Here is a 21286-nt window from a genome sequence, read left to right as displayed (position 1 = left end):
TCTTCTCCTTCTCTTCTCTTCTCTTCTCTTCTCTTCTCTTCTCTTCTCTTCTCTTCTCTTCTCTTCTCTTCTCTTCTCTTCTCTTCTCTTCTCTTCTCTTCTCTTCTCTTCTCTTCTCTTCTCTTCTCTTCTCTTCTCTTCTCTTCTCTTCTCTTCTCTTCTCTTCTCTTCTCTTCTCTTCTCTTCTCTTCTCTTCTCTTCTCTTCTCTTCTCTTCTCTTCTCTTCTCTTCTCTTCTCTTCTTCTCTTCTTCTTCTCTTTTTCGTCTTCGTTTTCGTCTTCGTTTTCGTCTTCGTTTTCTTTCTCTTTTCTTCTATTTTTGAAAAAAATTTTGATAGTAACTATTTGAGTGAGAAAAGAGGAACATGTGGAGAAGGAAATGTGAAGGAATTACCGTGTAGGTAATGAGTGCTGTGAGGCACTCCTTAGCACTGATTATGCTGCAGTTTGTTCAGTCAGGCTATAGACTGTGAAGTAATCTGTTTTTAATGTTTCTGTTCTTTTTTTAAGTAGTTGTTTTTTTTTGTGTGTGTGTTTTGTTTTTTCTTTCCCAAGCTGGATTAGAAGCTGCGGAAATCATCACTTCGAAAAAATTATGAAAATTTACTTGCTGTCTTTGAACTAGTGTCAACTGTATTTTGAGTTCAGTTAATGGGCTCCTGTAGAAGGAAGTGAAGGAAATATGTTTTTTATTTATTTATTTTTTTCCTAATGAATCCTGTATGTTAATTTTAGTTCCTGCATAATGGACTGGTTTGTTTTGGGAGAGGAGGTAGTTTGTTTTCTCTTTTTATTTTTTTATACCATCACTTGTTAAAAGATAATTAAAATGTGCTTCTTTTGAGGGGAAATCTAAATGATAAAGAACCACCACACAGAGATTCAGAGGGAGCATTTCAGCTGTAGCCTTGAGAAAGAAGTTTTTAGAAACAAACAGCAGCAAATCCTGATAAAGAGAAAGGGGAAAGGGAAAGGAAAAAGAGAGTTTCAGTTTGTCTGTTTGCAAAGTTTGAGAATTAACTTCTCAAAGCTTATTGAATTTGGGAATTTAAGAGTAGGTATAAAAACATATTCTAAATATATTTTTTATGCCCAATAGTATCTATTTTTATCTTATTAAAGACCTCTCAGATTTTCAGTTCTTACGATCTTAAATACATACAGACAATGTGATGTAATTTCATGAACCAGGACCCAGAGAGGCCAGGTTTCTGCCTTGACCTCTTACTTGCTTGCTCTGGGTAATGTAACTTAAAGTTGACTGTGAACCCAAGAGTGTGCTACATAGTCTCCTGAGGACTCTCAGTCCAGTCCCTCATTTCTCCCACTAGGGTGGCTGAATTTCCGCTTAAACTTCTCACTTTTCTACACAAAGCTCCCTAAAGGCTGTGCTTATCCTGGTGGTTAAAATTGCCACTCCTAGGACCACTACAGCTGGTATTAAGAGGAGAATCCATTTGGACCCTGCCTAAAGAACAGAAATCAGGCAGTGAAAAACAATCTTCCACTGCCACCTCCTCCTAAGAGTGAAGGAGAGAAAATGAGGCCACAAGGTTCAGAAATGAAGATATGAACTCTCTCCAATGTATCTTTCTCCCCTGCTACAACTGTGTCCCCTTCCACAGCCCACAGCAAATTGCTGATGTCTTTAATCATCTTCCCACATCTGACCTTGTGGTCTACAGGCAGCTTTGCCTCCCTATCACTTGACCTGTTCTTCTTCACTTCTGTGATGCAGTCCCCAGGTAACACTGCTGTTTCCAGGAGGAGGTACAGTGTAATGCATTTTTGCATTTGGTTGGATGAGTACAGGACAAATGTGTAGCTAATGCACTCAGACAGAAGAGAAGAGCAATTGATTTGGACCAAAGTTGATCATAGGTAAGTAGAGGAGCTTGCATGGAGACTTGCAGTCAAAACACTGTAGGGGTGCTAGAGAAAACAGAATTTCACAAAGAAAAACTGGAATTTGACCTTTCAGTCACATTTTTTTAGAGCAGTTCATGCAGGCAGATGCATGCCATACCGCTATTTACTCAAATGTCAGTTTGCTGGGTTGTTGCCTGTGTCCACATGGAGTTCTGTCACTGTCAGGGAAGCTGACAGTGGCCTCTGGAGATATTTGAAGAGCTAAGTTCAAGTGCAATTCTTCTGGAGATAAAAGTGAGGCATGCTGTTAGCAATAGGAACAAGGTTAGTTCCTAATTTAATTATTTCCTGTCTTCTTCATATGAAATACAAATGGAAGAATCGGCAAGCAGAAGTCAAGACTAAAACAGGAAGGCATGTTCAGCATGGTTGTCATACTTTATTCGAAGGACAATTACTAAAACTATTTGGAAACATTTCTTCTTGGAAAAACAGCAGACCATGAAAGTGACCTGTCAATTTAACAGAAACTGGGAACTCTTCTTGGGTGTAGGCGCCCAAGCAAGCAACTCACACTTATTCCCAGCTTCTGCCATTTAGGTTGCCTTTCCTCTCCCAGAGAACAAGCTACTATCATAATTTATCAAGCTGTCTATTAGAAGCAGCCAGCCTCAACTGATCATCTATATAATCATGCCGTTGACCTGGTCACTAGACACTGTAAGTGATCAGAGCCACTTCACTGCAGTTTAGAACCATTAACGGCACACATCAGTTAACATAATAATTGGTGATTTATTGACAAAAAGTATTATTTAAATCAATAAATGAACTCGTATATACTGGTTACCATGCATAGCTATTAAAAACATAGACTGTCTTAACAATACGCTGTTGGAATAGCATATTTTGCTTTGGAAAATACGTGCTTTGGAAAAGATCAGTAAGCTGAATTAAATATTTGGCTAAACAAAAAATGGATGAATGAAGACAGTTAACCTGGCTCCTGAAGGAACAGGAGATTAAACAACCATTTTTTTCTGTACTCTTATACCTTGAAAACAGATTCAAGAAAATTTTATTGAGGCGGATATCTCAAAAATACCAGTGTGTACAAAAGTCCTATGTGAAATTGAAAGTTGGCTGTAGGAGAAACTTTCAAGTTGTTTTTTTTTTTTCCTCCACTAACAGCAGAGAAAAAGTGAAGTTTAGCCACTGCCCTTCTGGCTGGATATCGGCTGTCTGCCTGTAAATAACCTGGGACTCCAGAAGTGTGTTGTCTCTGTTAAATAATATGGCAAGTGAAGGAGGTGTTCTGGAGATGCAGAGAGAATCTGAATGCAGTGCTAGGCAAAGGACAGAGGGAAGGAAAGCTAATCATTATGAAGATGTGTGCAGACTCATAGGACACAAGCCCATACAAAACTAGGCTCATTTTTGTGTTTTATGGAACTTCTCTTAAAAGCAAAATAATAGGCATTAGACATAATAACAGTTCATCAGATGATGCTTAGTTGCAAGGCACCATGTATATATTTAACTGGGTAGTTCTGTAGCTTTTAGGCTTTAATAGCATAAGTTTTTTCTTACACTATTGTTTGAGTGCAAAAGTTGCATTATTATTTTGTAATGTCACAATGTCAAATGCTAACATTTCTGAGACTAGAAAAGACAATCTGGGGAGAAGAAAAAATGCTACTGAAAGATGGCCATCTGTCTTTATGAAAAAAATCATAGATGTTATATTAAACTTAGCCAGCTGAAGGGTATGATTAGCCTTGAGTACAGCTGGTCAAAGGCAAGATACTTCTTTTGGCAACTGTGTTCTGCTTACTTCAGAGGACCAGGAGCTGGAGACTCAGCCCCACAGACCTGTGGAGGAAAGACCCAGCTGCTGCCTGTAGATGCTGCTGACGGCCCCTGCTCTCAGGGAAGGCAGGAAGCATAAGAAGACTTTTGGAACAATGCAAACAGCCTGGTACATGAATAACCGAGAAAGAAATCTTGGAGGCTCAAGCTCATGTTTCGCCCCGAAGTGAATTTCACATGCTCTGCATGTTTTTTGTTTGCAGGTATCACTTAATTCCTTGCTGCCAAAATACATGTGGAGAGAAGAGAGAACAGTTTGGCTTGTTCCCTGTCTATGCCTAGGTACTTCACATTTTTAAGATTTTTCTTGCAGCTACACCTTGCCTGGGCTGAGCTCTTAAAAAACAATTTTCAGTTCAGGTTCTGAGAGGTAAAAACACACTTCTCAGAAAGCATGTCTTTGGATTTGCACATGGCTTTGATTTTGCAGGGGGCTTGGATTTTATTTTTGAGGCTAAGCCAGAGCTGTGTTTTAGGAGTGTCTAGAAATAAGTGAGCAGTGGATTTCAGGTCCAGTGAAACTTACCACAAACACATTATCTCCAGGAAATCTCAAGATCAAATGCCAATGTTTTTTGTATTTTATTTTATTTTATTTATTATTATTATTATTATTATTAAGGAGGTGGCTTCTGGAACAGCAATGGTGATGTAGGTGCTCAGCTGAGAAGTGAAGAAACTGATGATTAATTCTTGTTTTCAAACCAGACTCTTGAAAATGTTGTGAGTTGTAATCTGAAAGTGTGTCCACATGGTATATTTACCTGTCCCCAATGGTTATTCAAGCCTTTGATATTCACTGTCACAGCATGATTCACAAAACTGAACTCTCAGTCTTAAGTATGTCTACAACAGAAAACTGAGCTTGCCGTTTCTACTTGTGCTGTCTGATCTGTCTCTTCAGCCAGGACATTTGTTGCACTAAAATTCCCTTAATCTCATCACTGTAAATCCCGCCCACTCACTTATTTGCTCTGCTCTGTGAAATTCAGGCATGTAAAACACTTGCAGAATGAGACATTTGAAATAGCCTTGCCTGACCTCAAGCTTTGTTTCTAGGCAGTCAACACCTGGGACTCCAAGATACTGCGTCACTAAAAAATGCAAGAAATGTTCTGTCACCAAACTCCAACTCTATTGGCAGTCCTGGCCGACAGAAAACAGAAAAGCCCTCATGTCTCACACTTGTACTTCTTAACCTTGTGCACACTTTGTATCTTTAGAAAATGCAGTATCTCATGATCCTTTAAATAACAAATGACCTTACTCCTTTTAATGGGGTCATTAAGAACTCTAAAGTTCCGGGTATAAATTCCTGCTACTACTGTGCACCTTCATTTGTTATTCATATGTGAATCCCTTCGGGTTCCCAATTACTATCCAGGAACAGCAATTGGCTGTTGAAATTATTCCCACAGGACTGACTTTGTAAAGGACACTGCAGTTTACATCTTAGTTCCCTAATTAAAGACACAACGCTCGATAAACCTTGAACAACTAGTAATTGGAAGCTAACAGTTGGTCCCATTGAATCCCCATTGACACAGATTTTGTTGCCTGATAACTGACCACAAGTGGGTCATGTGAGAAGGCAGGAGTGAAGAAAGAATATTAAGGTCATATGCTAGTGAAACTGAATCAGTGGGAATTGACTGGAAAAAGTCCCTTGTGTAGACGGTGCCTTAACATCCACAATTTTTTGCAGCTCGGTGCACCACATCTGAAACACCACAGGTACTACCATTCAGCTCCTGGCTGGAGCAAGAAATAGCAGGCAAGATTGGTGGGGAAAGGAGGGATGGGCTTCAAAGAACTTGCTGTCCTCGCTCAGAGTGCTGGTCTCTTCACTGCAAATGTAACCAAGACATTAAGTAGCTCATGTCAATTTACTTAAAGTCTTGGCCTGATAGTATTTCAGGAGCAGAAAGTTTTGCCAGCTTTTTTTTTTTTTTTTTTCCTCTTCAGAATCAAGCCATTTAAAGCAACTAAGAGGATAACCAAGATTATTAACCAAGATAATATTGACTTTATCAATATTCCTTTTCAAAAAGTACAAAGCAAAACATTTTTATCGCAATAAACTTCACTCTGCACTGTATTTTATACTGTTCCCTCATCCAAGTATAAGTGCAGATCTCTGCAAAAGAGCACATAACTTTACACATGTTCCAACTAACAATAGAAACACCGCGAGATTATTTAGTAAGAAAAATAATATCAAATGAGTCTGAGGTAAGGTTATTGTGCTTTGATGAAACACGCATTTAAAGAAGAAAGTTGTGTGGAATTATATCAGAACTGCTATACTACTTTATTGCTTTCTTGGAACAGGAGCTTATATGAATTGTTAGGTGAAAACAATAAGCTTTTAAAATAATCCATTATTTAAAAACTTCCTCTACCTTGCATCAGCTCCACTACCTCCTGCCATTAGATTTTTTTGTCATAAAAGCATGACCTAAGAATGGCCATACTGACTCACGAGAAGGGTGCCTTGAGCCCAGCAGCCCATCTTCAGCACTTGCCAGTAGTAGATGTCCAGGAAAGAGTAAGACCAATCACTATAAGCACATTCCCCTGCCATGTCCCCAGGACTGTCTTATCCTCCATCTATTTTCTACACAGTGGATTTCCTGACCCTGATATGGTTTGCTGAATAACCTACTGTCTTCTGAACATTAATTGCACCTTCCTCCAGTGGGATACAAACATTTTGTTTCCACAGTGCCCTTTGGGAAGGAGCTTCATGGATCTACTGCCTACTGAGAGAAAAAAACAACTATTTCCCTTTGTTTTAAACTTGATTCCTTTGATAGCCTGCAGGTTTTACACTGAAATAATGTTGTCCTTCAAGCCAAGGGAGTCCAGTAATTTGTTCTGCAAGGCTCTGACATGACACTTTCTGGCTCTTTTACAAGACCATGTATTTTTTTATGCAGACATTCACACCAATACCACACATTTTAGTTGGTGGCCTGTTACATGTGCATGGCAATGCTATGTCTGATAAAAAAGCTTACAGCAAGACAGCAAAAAATAAGGCATAACCAAAGTCTCTGTCTCCATCTAGTACTTCACCTGTTCCAGTACTGATGGGTTTGAGACACAGGACACAGTTTATGCACTCCCCTGGGCCTGGCATGCCTGCAGTACATTGCATCATCCTCCCCTGATGCTGAAAGCAGTGCACATACAGCAGGCAGGGGTCTGCCCTTTGGTGGATTCACTTGTTTGGTTTGGTCTCAGGAGATGCCAGATCCGGTTTTGGTTCAGCACCTAGTTGCTATGGCAAGGAGTACAGCACCACAGTAAGTAAAAACACTTAAATGACTTCCCTTTTATTCCTTAAAAACCAGAATGAGGCTCTTTAATAAGATTCTAAGGTAGAACGACAAACAGAAATGAAAATACTACATCCCCAGATGGCAGTACAGTTCATTCAGTTTGAGCACCTGAGGCGGAAATTCAAAGGGTAAGGATGAATATATCAAAACATCAGTGCAATTCCCTGTTTGCCTTGGAGAAGCTCTTCGTGAAAGAGTGAAACAATACGTCTTTAAGAGCAAAAACAGCAAAACAGTTACTAGCATGATGTGAACCAAGTGAGGAGTAAACAGAAGGGAAGCACAGCAAAAGATTTTCTGTGCTTAGTAGACAGCTTGCAACGTGATTAATGGAAAGAACAGTCACAGGAATATTTCACTGGATCCTTGGCTGTGCTGGGTGACACAGGGCACAGGCATTGGTGTATCTACGGTCTTTTTGTCCCTTACATTTTTCCCTACCTACCCTTGGTAGGGTGATAATATATTTAATTGGTAGTGCAGGAGAGCAGAGCCAGCTTGCTGCACTGTGCCAGGCACTGTGCACACAGACAGACATGCAGTCCCACCTCCACAGAGCTTCGACTACAAACATAAGGGGAGACAAGAGACAGGTACTGCAAACAAAGACAGGGCGGGTAGGCAACATGTGAAATACACCAGGGCTGTTTCCCTGTGTCTCCCCAGCAGTGAGCTGTGTGACAGAACTGAGTGCTAGCTATGCACGTGAGCAGAAAGTGCTGTGAGGTACTGGAAAAAGATGAGGAGGTTGTTACAGGTTGTAACAGACCTAGTGCAGCTTAGGGCCAGATGCTGTGGGAGGACTGGCAGTCCCATCTCGAGCAGTGGAGAGCTCTCCCCTGGTGGTGCTGGTGCCATTTCACAGATCCTCACTCCTCCAGGAGCTCAGAGTCCAGGACAGGCTGCCTCTCAGTGCCATAGGTCCTTACTGAAAAGGCCAAACAGAAACACACTTTTCTCCTCCTAAGGACTGACAAGGAATCATTTCTCTGCTGGCTACCCCATGAAGAAAGTGGTGCCACTTTTTCTCTTAAAAACAGAAAAAAGCCTGTTGTTTGGGATGTCCTGCCAAATGAGCACTTTGGATTTGACTGACTGGGGTAGACTTGGCTGTGAACTCTGCTTTGCTCAGGGCCTGTGCTGTCCGAAGAGTTTGCTGTGCTACGCAGAGCCAAGGACATAACTGCACATGGTTTGACAACTAATCAGCAGTTCATCCCACCAGTGCTGTTCTGAAGCAGCTGAACACAGATCCTAGACAAGAGCTTGCTAACTGCCCACCAGCAATTGTTGAGTGATAACACATGCAGTTCCCCACATGTTTATGCAGATACTCAGATTTATCTGACAGTTTTATACCCAGAAGCATGATACACAGTAATTAAAATTAAAAATGTTTTGACAGCCAAAACAAATGGCTATATAAATTAGAAAGCTGTAAAAAGCAATGGTGTCCAAAAATAAAGATCCATAGATAAATCAGAATGCTGCAATAGAGAACGTTTTAATACTAGCATGTTAATGTACAGCAGTTCTTAAATATAGGCTCAGGTTCTGACTGGGAGAAGAGCAATTTTTCAGTAATAGCTAAGGGAAGCTGTGAGAGATTAAAGGAAAAAAAATCTTCTTGCTAAACAAGGGGCTGAGGGGAAAGAAAGGGCATACCGTTCCAGTGAGAGGTAAAACTTACAGAGAGGTGTTGGGGTGGGGAGATGTGCTGCTGCTGTTCAGGGTTTCCTCCAGACTGTCTTGTCAAGAGGGGTGTGGTGAGTGTTGCATCAGGAGAAGGCTGGAGGGGGTCTTCACCCTGCATCTTCTGCAGTGGGCAATAGGGATCAGCAAGATCCTATCCTCTGCTGTTATGCTTGTATAGTCGCACACTGCCTTACCTTGTACCTCAAAAAGGCAGGAACCATCCTGGGTTTAGTTCCCACTTCTACTGTTTGCACCAGAGGGAGGGGAGTTTCCATATGCAACAAAACACAGCACAATACAATGGTTAAGCCATAAATCTCTGAGGTAAATCCCTTCCCCTTGGCTTCTCTCAGGGGTCTGCAGCTTGCCTTACCAAGTGAGTAATGACCTGGCCCTGACCTTTTAAGCAGACCTTGTGGCTCAGCAATAGCTCTGGAGCAGCTCTTCTCTGCTGCTGGTTTACAGACAACATCAGTCACGCAGCTTGGGCTCCTCTCAGTGCAAATGCCCCTCTGGCCTCGGATGACAGCCGAGGAGCAGGGAAGAGTCTTGGTGAAAAAGTCTGCAAAGCTGAAAGCAGAATTAATAGCTGTTCGAGAGAGTATTTTCTCCCAGAACAATCTCTGCACTTTGTTCTGGTTCTGTCTCAGCCACAGGACAGTCAGGGCTTTGGATGATGAGTTGGTTCAGGAATGGCCAACAGGAGATGAGTGAATGTCAGCCCTGCCTTAGTGGGATTCCACGCTAGCAAAGTAACTTCCCACCATTGCAGCTTTCTTTTTCCAAGAGGCTTTTTAAGTTCTAAAAAAATGCTGTCACTCACTGGGCTCTCCTCACCTCTACAAGTCCTACTGAAGTTACCTGGGGTTTTGGGCACACAGTTCTGCCCAGTGACAGTGGGAAGGAGGGGTAAGATAAGATAAGATAAAAAACTTAAGCATAGTCAGATAGGCAGATAATGAGGAGGGTAGTCTTTCCGTTGCAATTAAAACATATTTATCTAAGACATACTCCCTATTCCTGCACACAGCTGCATGAAACCTACCCCGTCCCTTCCTCAAATTAGCTGAGTTCACTAGGATAAATGTAGTCTGTCTCTGATTTCCCTTCACTGGCATAGGTCCAGATAGCTTCAGTAGGATGCCCTGATTTACTCTAGCCACCAGTGAAAACAAAACCCACTGCAGGCTCTAGAGCTCAGAGCTGTTTGTGCTGAGCAACAAGACGACTGAATAAATGACAGAGTGCCAAGCCTGATTTTCTTGTCCTAGTATCTCTAATCAGGCGGTTCCTGGCAATGCACAGATTTTGGGGAGCAAGGCAGGAGTTGTGCGTGGCCATTCCTGGAGAAGTATGTAAGTTTATGCAATGATTCTGAGGATTCCTGTTCATGGAATAACTTGTATCTGCATTAGATTTACCAAGAGGGAGGGCAGGCCATATTTGTCCCTTTCAGTAATGGACAGCACTGAATGCACCCTTTCCTTTCAAGATCACACAAGTGAGTCAGGCTTTAAAAAACCATCATACTCTGCGTGGCGCTGGTTACCCCTCCACTGAGAAATGAACTGCTAAGGCCACAGCACATCTTAAAACTGTACTGATAACTTGGAAGCATAAGTTGTCTTCTGCATGTTTGTTTTTAGTTGATGTGAAATACATGGGGACTGACTGACCACTGTGTTAACTCCATTGGCATTATGCTGTAAATCCATAGCTCTAAGTGGAGTTCTGTGGGTATAAATCTGCAGTACTGCATAAATGCTTGGGCCCTCTGAGTCATGTTAACATGACTTTTTCCTTGTAGTAGAAACTACAGTTATTTTTCCCTTTGTATGCTCAAAAGCTTGAGGATGCAAGACAAACCTGTATCACCTTGTCTGCCTCTGAGAGGTGATATGACAATATTTGAACATGGTAAACTTTGTCTCTCTCATGGTGAGGTAACTTAGTATCTGCTCATTGTAGTGCTGAGCTCCAGGACCGTCATTTGATTGTTCATTTGGATTGGTTGTGGTAATTGCCTTGGGTTTGTTATTCTGTCTTGCACATGAGCCTTTTAAATGGCTGCAGTATTTTGCCTACTCATGACAGGAGTGTAACAGAACTTTTTAAATGAAACCTACCAACAAAACAGGTGGCAGTTATAAGCTAAGAGAAAATGCTAACCAAGGTCTTCAGAAGATTCTTGCTCAGGGGTACACACTTCTGAGATGTGCCTGTGCAGGCACAATCTGAAGGACAAGAAGCCTCTTTAGTTCTTCCCATGAGGAGTCATGGGGCTCATCTTTCCATGGGAAGTGCTGACAAAGAAGTCAGAGAGAATAAACCTCTTTTTGTCCTTAGGTAACCACTCAGAAATACAGCCTCATGACAGCCTGCTCTGCCCACTCCCCACCCCAAAACACATGTGGGAAGCAAACACCAGTCTAACAAAACAAAAAGACAAGGCAGTAAGCTGATGGACATAGCAGAGCACAGCAGGGAACATGACTTGGCACCTATCATGATTAGACTCTGGGGAAAAGCAGAGACATCTCTTGAAAGCACTGAGATTGTTTGCAGATTGTTTTAATTGTTTTCTCCAAATGGCCCATGGCTTCTTGCATCCAGGCCCCTCTCTCCCTGAGGACTGTTTAGAAAAGGAGCCCAGCAGAAACTTTGAAGTGTTGGCTGTGGTATAAGATGAAATGATTCACAGTGCTGCAAGGAGGCAGATTTCAACAGCACTCAACCTCCCCAGAGGATGTTCTGAATTTTATGGCACTGATGAACACACCCAGCAAGCTCCTGCCCTCTTAATCCTTACCCCATCTCTATGTGTGGTTCTTCTACTAGCTAATGTCTACCTGCACAACTGTTTTGGTGAGGCATAGATGGAAACATGTGAGGGGAGAACACCTTTCTTCTTTGACCTCAAGATGTGTTGTTGTATCTAATCCCACATCCTGTTGAACACATGCCACTGATCTTTAAAACATCATAAACCACACCTAGAGGCTTCAGAGTGAAGAGGATGTCACTACATGATTTTACCTTCCATTATCCAAGAAAAATAATTCCTGATAATTTTTATTGTTTCTAAGAGGGAAAATTGCACGCTGAGCACAAGTGTTACTAAACGGTGTTTTCTTTGGTACTGCTTCATGATGATGAAAAGGTGATATTCAGTGGTAGTCATTACAGTGGGGTACTTTTTAACTAACAGGTGTGAGGACAATGGATATGGGCAGATCTCACAATTCTCCTTTGCACTATCAAGCATAAAATCATTCTGGTTTGCTCCTCAGCAATGCATCTCCCTAAAGGTCAGACCTGCAACTGAAACATCTCCCAGCTTTACATGTGCAGTCAAACCTGCTGTTAGTTTCACATGTTGAAATACTATGAAATGGCTAAAATGAACATGAAAAAATCCTAGAGGGGAAGGCAAACAAGCTCCTTCAAGACTGGGCCTTGGTTTTCATGTGTTATGTCATGAGTTATGTCATGAGTTATGACCCATGTACGCAAGACTGTTCTTACAGGTTCTTACTGGTTTGAACAGGACTGACCACTGCAAGTCATCATCTCTATGATTAATTGCAGGGACTCATACCTAAGCTCTGCTTTTAAAAAAGTCTCTGTTAAATATCTTCTGTCTTTAATTTCCAAGGAAAATCACATGAAGTGCATGTGGTCTATACCAGCTAAGCTTGGATGCCACCAGATCACCTGTAGTAGGTTCAGAGAGTCATTATTTAAACTACTATTCAAATGATTTCAAGATTAATTTCAAATGAAGAAGCATTAAAATGCATGATCCCCACCTGCATAATGTTCTACCAGAAATGACTGTCCCCATTTAGAAAGTGGAAAAAAAAAAAAAAAGTTTTTAATTCACTAGACAGGGATTGCTGAATATGCACACATCCCAGAAAGTGAAGGACTGGCATTTCAGGCTGTGTAAAGTTAATAATGGGTTGCTGATTAACTTGGCATTAACAAATGTTTATTTATAAGCAACCCAGATGACTGTAAATAAAAAAGTGTTGAGTAGTAAATTATGTGAAAAAGACATATTGATAAATGAAATTAAATTAAACCTGCTACAATCAAAAAATAAATCAGGTCTTTCTGTTATTGGACGGGTGATTGCTAATACGTTGCAATTGAAGGTCTTCCTTTAACATTGCTAGATAAAAAGAAAGAGAATTCCATGAATCTGTAACCTTTTTCATTCTTTTTTTTTTTTTAAGTGCAGTTTTATAAAGCTTTTTAAATCACTTAAGGAATTTGATTTAAAGCATGAAGAAATCTCCAGAATAGATTCTGCAAAATCCCATTAGAAGGAGTAATTGTTTGTATGACAGTAGCCCACACAGTGGCTAAAAGAACAACAACCTTGGAGGCAGACCTCTCAAGAGACCATTTGCCAAAAGCTTCATTTGCAGGTGTATGATACTACAGTTGTCCGAGTACGAATAACATGATTTTCAAAAGTTTGGAGTATTGGCTGAGGGAACAGGGGTTGTTTAGACTGGAGAAGTGGAGGCTCAGAGGAGACCTTATTGCTCTCTACAGCTACCTGAAAGGAAACTGTGGGGAGCTGGGGGTTGGCCTCTTCTCACAGATAACTAGTGTTAGGACTAGAGGGAATGGCCTCAAGTTGCACCAGGAGAGGTTTAGGTTGGAAATTAGGATACGTTTCTTCTCAGAAAGAGCAGTCAGGCATTGGAACAGGTTGCCCAGGGAGGTGGTGGAGTCACCATCCCTGGGGGTGTTTAAGGAAAGGTTCGACCTGGCACTTAGGGACATGGTTTAGTGGGTAATACTGGTGGTAGGGAGACGGTTGGACCAGATGATTTTGGAGGTCTTTTCCAACCTTAATGATTTTATGATTCTATGATTCACAAATTTCATGGGAACTGATGATAATGAGGGTGTTCAGTGTTTCTGAAAACTGTAATTTCTACTCAACCACGGCCATTGCAGAAGCTTTACCCTGAGGTCCTACAGGCCTTCACAGTATCACAGATTTCTAGGTTGGAAGAGACCTCAAGATCATCGAGTCCAACCTCCGACCTAACACTAAGTACTCCACTAAACCATATCGCTAAGCTCTACATCTAAACATCTTTTAAAGACCTCCAGGGATGGTGACTCAACCACTTCCCTGGGCAGCCCATTCCAATCCTGAACAACCCTTTCAGTAAAGAAGTACTTCCTAACATCCAACCTAAAACTCCCCTGTCGCAACTTTAGCCCATTCCCCCTTGTCCTGTCACCAGGCACGTGGGAGAACAGACCAACCCCCACCTCTTTACAGCCTCCTTTAAGGTAACTGTAGAGAGCGATGAGGTCGCCCCTGAGCCTCCTCTTCTCCAGGCTGAACAAGCCCAGCTCCCTCAGCCGCTCCTCGTAAGACTTGTTCTCCAGACCCCTCACCAGCTTGGTCGCCCTTCTCTGGACTCGCTCGAGCACGTCCATGTCCTTCCTGTAGCGAGGGGCCCAAAACTGAACACAGTACTCGAGGTGCGGCCTCACCAGAGCCGAGTACAGGGGCACAATCACTTCCCTAGACCTGCTGACCACACTGCTTCTTATACAGGCCAGGATGCTGTTGGCCTTCTTGGCCACCTGAGCACACTGCTGGCTCATATTCAGCCGACTATCAACCAATACTCCCAGGTCCTTCTCGGCCAGGCAGCTTTCCAGCCACTCATCTCCCAGCCTGTAGCTCTGCTTGTTAATGTAGCTCTGCTTGTTAATGTAGCTCTGCCTTGTTAATACCTGAAAATACCTTGTTAATACCTGTTAATACCTGAAACTCTAATATGTTGTAGACTGACCAGCACCTTCATGCTATGCAAATTCTATTTCAGACCTGTGAGGCAGAGGTACGCCTTATGACTTTAATTTACAGTTCAAAATCTCTTCCTTTAAACATATGCAAACAGAATAACTGCTTGGACCATTCTCAGCTTACTGATAAATAGGTTATGCCATCCATGCCTTTGACCTCTTACCATCTCAGAGGCTGGAAATACTCAGATTTAGATTATTAAATTTGGCCCAAGACTTTCTGGTGGGGAAAAAAAAATCCTTCTGTGCAACACACAGAAAACAGTTTTCTGCCATAGCTAGTACATCTTATTTTCTTTTGTGCTGTTTTTTTTTTGTTTGTTTGTTTGTTTGGTTTTTTTGGGGGGTGGGGGGAGGGGGGAAGGGGAGAGGGTGTGTTGCAAGTATCAGCCATACCATCCCTAAGGCTGCTGTTAGGTTAGATAGGTGCCTTTCCCCTGCCTACTTATCAGCTTCAGAATGCAATGGGAAAAAGTGAGTGGATTTCTGATAGCTCCTTGGACTTAACAGGGAGAGACAAGTGCTGGGGCTGGCTCAGAAAGAGGGAACTTTGAACAGTAAAGAGTGAGCTCTACTAATAGTGAGGTGCTGGAGAGGCCTATTCATATTTTTATAACTTTCCCCTGGAAACTCAGAGCAGAAGCTCTAGAAAGAGGAATGTGAACTATACGTGCAGCCCTCTGTGCTGGCTGAGTCCTGCTGAGCAACATGGGACTCTTCTTAGGGCAGCCTGCAAAGCTGGTTCTGACAAGGTAAAGCAATGCGATGTCACAGCAGCTCGCACCATGTAACCCTGGGGTAATGCAACCCCAGAACACAAAGGCTGCTGCACCTTACCTATTAGACCAGGTGTTCTCTGGCACCATACCAGTGAAACATATTCTTTCTCTCCTAGGCTGTTTGTGGATGAGGATACAGAGCAGTTCCTCTATCACTCCTCCCTCTGCCACTCAGTGCTGTACACAAAGAATTAAAGCACTGGTTAAATTACCCCCATCACTGTTACACAAAAGCCCTCAAGCAACTCTGTCCCAGTTCAAAGCTTAGCAGTGCCTGAACAAAGCCTTCTCTTCTTGGTCCCATCTTGTTGTGGCTTTCATTCTTTGTATGGGCTGTGAAGATCTCCTCAGCCTTGCCTTCATGAAGAAAAACAAATGTGCACACTCCCCTCCAACCTGTGGAAAGAGACCAGGATGGTCATGGTATGAAGCAATGTGTCTAACTACAGCTGAATATTGGGTTTACACAGCAAGGGTTTGGCAGTGGGGAGCTGCAGGGGTGGCCTCTGTGAGCAGAGCCCAGCAGCTGCCCCATGTCAGATCAGAGCCAGCTCCATCTGGTTCCAAGAAGGACCCACCACTGGCCAGAGCTGAGCCAGTGAGTGACACTGGTTGGGCCTCTGGGAGAGCAGATTTAAGGAAGGGAAAAATGGTGTGCTACAGCAGCTGGGAGAGAGGAGTGAGAAGCAGCCCTGCAGCCCCCCAGGTGAGTGCAGCAGGAGGGCAGGAGGTGCCCCAGGCAGGCAGCAGCAGTTCCCCTGCGGCCTGTGGAGAGGCCCCTGGTGGAGCAGGCTGTCCCCCTGCAGCCCACGGGTCCCACACGGAGCAGATCTCCACGCTGCAGCCCGTGGAGGAGCCCCCGGTGGAGCAGGTGGATGTGGCCTGGAGGAGGCTGCGGCCCATGGAGAGCCCCCGCAGGAGCAGGCCCCGGGCCGGAGCTGCAGCCCGTGGAGAGGAGCCCACGCAGGAGCAGGGGGTACGGGGGGAGCTGCCGCCCGTGGGGGACCCGTGCTGGAGCAGTTTGCTCCTGGGGGATGGACCCCGTGGTACGGAGCCGTGTGGGAGCAGTTCTTGAAGAGCTGCTGCCTGTGGGCAGCCCCCGCAGGCTGTTCGGGAAGGACGGCATCCCGTGGGAGGGACCCCACGGGGAGCAGGGGCAGAGAGGGACGGTGAGGGAGTGGCGGAGACAAAGCGTCAGGGACTGACCGCAGCCCCCATTCCCTGTTCCCCTGTGCCGCTCGGGGGGAGAATGTAGAAGAGGTGTGTGTGTGTTTGAAGGTGTTTGTAGTTTGCTATGAGATTCTCACTGTTCTAGTACACTAGTGATAGGCAATAAATTATATTAATCTCCATATGCTGAGTCTGTTTTGCCCGTAATGATAATTGGTGAGTGATCTCCCTATCCTTATCTCAATGCTTGAGGCCTTCCCACTGTGTTTCCTCCCCCCTCTTCAAAGGAAGAGTGGGAGTGAGAGAATGGCTATGGTGGATCTCAAATGACCATCAGAGTAAAACCACTACAAGCTGCCACAAGCAGAAAACGGTGTGTGAGATAAGGGCAGGGCAATCACCAGCAATATACCTGGCCAGCAAGAACCAAAGCCTCCCACTAGAGCATGTAGTGCAAAGTTTGACTGCAGTCCATTTCAGTGTCGTACCCCTCAATCTTAACAGGGGAGCCTTTGCTCCTTCAGCCCTAAGGATGAAAACACCTAGGGGGAACATTTTCAAAATGCACTCTACAGTTGCCATATGGTATTGAAAGATCTGAAATTGAGGTGGCATGAGGGGGAAAAAAGTTAATTAAATTGTTAGTGAATAGCTACTAATGTTTGCATTATAGGCATTTAAACTCAGTATGCTATCTCTTTTGTATCTCCTGCATCTGTTCTGATTTTCTGTTTCATTGTAAATGCATACAACACTCTCAGATAAGGCAGCTTGTTCATCTTTGACAGGGAGAAATTAAGCAGACTGTTTGTATTTGGGGGTTTAATTTTGTTGCTATTAGCATAAAATAAAAATTGATTTGCTGTATAGAGTTTTCAGGTCTTGCAGGTACTACAGTGAGTATTCTGCACATGGGTTGTTTCATCTTTCCAAGTATAGTCTATTTCATAATAAATAGTCAAGGGCTACATTTTTTTCAGATTCATGGCAGGGGGATGGGTCAGCTGTGCTGTAGTGGCACCTGGAAGCTTCAGCTTGCAGCAATGCAATGCTATAATGCCAGATACTACTGAAAATGAGAGAGGAAAATAAGACAGTCTTCAATGCAGAGAACTTAGAACATATCAGACAAGGGATGGCAGAAAGATAGACAGGCAAGAGCAATGATATGTGATATGACAGCCTGAGAGAGCAATGTGAGGGAGTCTGGCAACTTATTCCAGACTTTTTAATGGATTTTGTGGAACACAGCTGTTCTACTTTTGTTCATAGAATCACAGAATGGTTTGCATTGGAAGGAACCTTAAAGACCACCCAGTTCCAACCCCCCTGCCATGGGCAGGGACATCTCCCACCAGACCAGGTTGCCCAAAGTCCCATCCAACTTGGCCTTGAACACTTCCAGGGATGGGGCATCCACAGCTGCTCTGGGCAACCTGTTCCAGTGCCTTACCATCCTCATAGTAAAGAATTCATTCTTAATCTCTAATCTAAACCTACTCTCTTTTAGTTTAAAGCCGTTACTCCGTGTTCTGTCACTGCGCTCCCTGACAGAGTCCCTCCCCAGCTCTCCTGTAGGCCCCCTTTAGGTACTGGAAGGCTGCTATAAGGTCTCCCTGGAGCCTTTCCTTTTTTTGTTCCCTCCCCCAAAATCTCCAGCACAATGCGGCAAAGAGCTTATTCAGAACTCTCTATGCAAGTTATTCAGGAGAAATCAGCTTTTGCTTTTTAATGAAGATTTAAAATTAAGCAAGGGCATATGAAGGTATTTTTCAGTCCACTGGAAAATGAGGAGCAGAGAAAGTAAAATATTCCTAAGGCTAAATAGTTGCCTTTCAAATAATGAAACCCTTGAAATTAGACAGCTCTTTCTTTATACTCTGGAAGCACTCAGAGTTTGGCCAAAGATAATGCATTAGTGCCAGCAAAGAGGACCTAGGAAGAGGTACTTCATGATACCTGACTTGAAGGTGTAACAGAGTAATTAAGGGAGTACCCAACAGGGAATGAGACCTTCACCTCTCTGCAGTGCTGAAAAAGGGATGTAAGTCACAGCAGCCCATTGCCTGTCCCCTGGTTGATGCAGGTAGTGACCCATAGACCCAGTGGCAGAAGCTCTTGGTGGCTAGTGTGGGATCAACCCCATGCACTCATCCGCCCAATAGCTTCTGGCGGGCCCCCTGCTACTGCTGCCTGGGGGATGCCTGTCTGGACCAAATGACTAGTGATTATACTATCATTGGGAAATCCAAGACACTTTGTAATGACCTTAGTGCTCATCTTCAGAAATCAGGCCTCGGGGCCTGACATTTCAGACTGAGTAAGCCAGAGAAACAAGGAACTTCAGAATCACTGCAAAAATCCTGGTCATAGTCTTGAAAATGCTAACCATTCACCATCATTTATAAATTTTGCTTGAAATCAGACATCTTGAGGATTTTCACTTTTTGCTAGCTAAAAGCAGCACAATATGAAGATTTGCTTTGTGTGTGGAAGCCATGTGAGCTTTTACACCTGCATGCAAAACAAAATAAATGTGTTTTGTTACTACTTTGAACCATATAGCCACTTCTATTAAAAGCTGCAGGCAAATAGCTATCTTTAGTGTGCCATAGATTAGTCATATTTGTTTTCCAAGGAAGATTATAAATAGTGTTTAGGGGGGAAACAGAATGTATTTTGCAAATGAGCCCAGATGGAAAACTAACAGATGGCCCAGTACTGTATTTTGTATGCTCAGCCCTACATTTAAATTAAAAATTTTCATAATTAAGATGAAGGTCTTTAACAACACTAGCTACTTTTCCTGTGGCAGCATCATGTATCATGTATCACAGGTATCAAGTGCAGACTTTTCATAAAATTGTTGTAGAACATGTATGCAAATTTTACTACTTAATGAAAAAAAAAGAACAAAAATAAAATGCAATTCATGGAAATTAAATAAAGAGGAAAATAGAAGCATTGTATACAAACACCCATCATACAATACAGATACCTACCACCATGCAGCTTTTTCTCTCTGCAAACTGAATGACCCACCACCTTACTTGGCAGGGGAAAGAAAAGAAAGTTCACATTTTTTTTATGTTGTTTCAGCCTGGAAATGGAAAGGAAATGCAAATTTCCCTTGCATTACCTGAATGAAAGAGTACTTTTTCTTCAATTTTAATAATTAGAAGGTCAGATAAACCACAGCCATATGCACATATTATATTCTGCAAACAGAATCAAGAGTAGAGATTTGCATGCTAATATTTTCCTCCCAGAAAGCAGTATGTGTATGCATGTTGGTGTAGCTGCCACAGGGCTGGATCCTAAAACAAGGACAATACCCTGAATATGGCTCATTGGATCAGGGAATTCAGCATGTCTCTATTCCTTGACATCAAGGGAATGAGGGGTTCCTTTCTCAGCGTGAACCCCAGGCTGTGCTCCCTACTGCCCGGAGCCCTGACCCAGCATGGGAGAGATGTAGCAGCTCCTGTACTCACACCCAACAACCTCTCTACATCTCTGATCTCCTTTTCATGCTGCCTGTAAGAAGAAGGAAGAGATGCTACTAATAGACTGCATGAAATCAGCAAAGTTAGGCTTGCTTTTGGGCCACCCAGTACTCACCCAGGAAGAGTAAGAATGGCTTCAGTGTGTTTCTGCCTTCCAGCTGTGCTCTCTGAGGTGTTCTCGGTTTTCCCAAATCGTAAGCCAGGCACAGCTGTCCAGGCATAACCTTGTGGCAATAGGGACAGCCTCTGTACAAAAAGCACAAACACCACCCAAATATAGCTGCAAGGGGCTCTGCAGGCTTTATTAAAAATGACACTACTGGGAGACACTGGGCTGCAGGTCATCAACTCACTGGTTGTACAAAATAGTTAACTGTGGTAGAAAATATGTGCTTTATTATCAGATAGTAGCTTCTTCTTCTGCTCTGACAGTCATAACATTTAAGTGCCTTACCACAGTGCATTAAATAGTGTGACTCATGACAATCATCTGGCTCATTTTCTAGCTCAGCTCATCCCCACGGAGGGAATTCTTCTTACAGCAGTGTCTTGTGTTGCTGTAGTATATACTATTTTTGTACATGTTGCAGTGTGTACATAAGTAAAGGAAAGACTGAAACTGCATGCCTTGCGTTGGAGCAGAATGGGGGATATTTGTGACGGTCTTTCCCATCTGTGGGAAAGTCTATTCTACAGTCACAGTCAGCTCCCAGGATGGCAAAGGCAAGCTTGCCCTTATGGAACATGTGATAATGAGAATAGCCTGAAAAATATGAGCAAAAACGACAAAACTAAATAATTCCTATTTCAGGTTCACCAGTCTGCTAGCATTCTTAGGCGTTCATTTTGCTAATTGTAAATCCAAGTAAGAGGCTATTTCGTTCCTAGGGAGTGCTATCATAATGCTGTCAACCTCTGAAGACTCTTTCAGAATTTTCTATGTCACTTCGACATTTCTGGAAGATTTCTTTTAAAGAAATGCCCACTTACCAAATTGTCCCTCCTTGTTTTTCCTTGTGTATATCACTGATCAGGTGGCTGCAGAGACATCTGCTGGTTGTTAAATGCTTTAAGTATTAACTAATTATAAGGAAGACAGAAGATTTCTCAAATCACATTTAAATTCTTTCATATATTTCTCTGTTTTCTGACATTTTTTGAAATCAGGTTTGGCTGATTGGTATAATGGTGGAATAACGAACTGAACTAGT

At 42.9% G+C, this 21286-nt stretch overlaps 1 long non-coding RNA gene across 2 annotated transcripts in view; it reads left to right on the top strand.

Moving 5' to 3' along the window:
* The first annotated feature begins 236 nt into the window (after positions 1-236).
* The window catches only part of LOC310889544, a 40966-nt gene continuing 19916 nt past the window's right edge, over positions 237-21286 (top strand). The window contains exon 1 of one of the 2 annotated variants that reach the window (XR_014576613.1): positions 237-7045. This is a non-coding gene — a long non-coding RNA (uncharacterized lncRNA). Of the gene's footprint in view, positions 7046-14976; positions 16106-21286 lie in introns of those variants that run through there. The other variant, XR_014576614.1, reaches the window with a different exon arrangement.

The sequence above is a fragment of the Anser anser genome (assembly GCF_964211835.1).
Source record: "Anser anser genome assembly, chromosome: Z".
NCBI lineage: Eukaryota > Metazoa > Chordata > Aves > Anseriformes > Anatidae > Anser > Anser anser.
The sequence above is the reverse complement of the archived record's forward strand: the minus strand, read 5'-3'. Positions and strand labels throughout refer to the sequence as shown.